The following is a 1319-nucleotide window of genomic DNA, read 5'->3' as shown; positions in this document are numbered from 1 at the left end:
GGGGGGGGGGAAGGGGAAAGGAGGAGCATGAATCATGTAACCATGTTAAAAATGAATATTAATAAATGTTAAAAAAAAAATCAGTGGCTTAATGGGCAGCTGGGTAACTCAGTGGATTGAGAGCCAGGCCTAGAGACAGGAGGTCCTGGGTTCAAATATGGATCCAGACACTTCCTAGCTGTGTGACCCTGGGCAAGTCACTTGACCTACATTGCCTAGCCCTTGCCACTCTTCTGCCTTAGAACCAATACACAGTATCTAAGGCAGAAGGAAAGTAAGGGTTTTAAAAAAATCAGTGGCTTAGTGTAATATATAATATATTTTACATTTTTCCAAGAAGCTACAGTCCAGACATGAAACCTTCTAATGAATTTTTTTTCATTGCACATATTCTTTAAACCTGTAGTATTTAAGGTACATAAATTACAAAACTCTGAGTCTTGAAAAGAGCACATTTGATTTATCCTTTTTACTCTGGAATGATCATACCTAAAGCCTCTCCGCTTTGAGTCAAATTAAAAAAAAACAACTATTTTTACTTCAGGTACTCTCCTAGGGATCAGGAAGAGGAATAGGTTAGAGGAATTACTGCCAACTACAGTATGGGACTATATCAGTGACAATAAAGGAAACTTCTCTAGGTCAGAAAAAATAAATCTACACAATTCAGCTCAATAAATTTGTTCCTCTCCTTGACAAAATATAAAATTAATGTTTTGGGAAAATAGTGAATTCACTGACCTAAAAAATATACTGAACAAAGCAAATTTTATTGAGCAGCAAATGAAACCAATTGTTAAAGGGAAATCATTAACTGGTAAACGGAAGGAAAGGAAAGAAAAATGATGAAAGGAAAACAGAGTGACAGAAACCTCAAACGTTATCAAGATAGATAGGTCAAAAAAAGAACCTTGAAACAATCTATTGTGGGAAGTCTATTTTTTTTTCAAAATCCCCATTAGTTCTTTTGTCACAAAGCCACTTGAAATCAAGAAGATGTAAATTTATAGCTAGCCAGTTAGTTAGAATTTCATTGGTGAAAACAAAAGGGGAAATACACAGTTAAGGGAAAGGATATCATAGATTTGTTGATTAAAACAGCAAATATGGACACATATTATTTCTTCTTCCTATGCTAAAAAGTAACATTAGACTTGAAACTCTCTTTCATGCCCATGAATAGTCTGATATCTTATCCCATATTATGCCCTATTTTAAAACTATTCATCGGACCACACTAAATTTGGTCATACACAGGGTCTGTGTGCTTGTATAATAAATAGGGCATTCTTCTTTCTCCTTCACGTGCAACCAAAGAC

Source organism: Gracilinanus agilis, chromosome 3, assembly GCF_016433145.1.
Source record: "Gracilinanus agilis isolate LMUSP501 chromosome 3, AgileGrace, whole genome shotgun sequence".
NCBI lineage: Eukaryota > Metazoa > Chordata > Mammalia > Didelphimorphia > Didelphidae > Gracilinanus > Gracilinanus agilis.
This window is presented reverse-complemented; position numbering follows the sequence as displayed.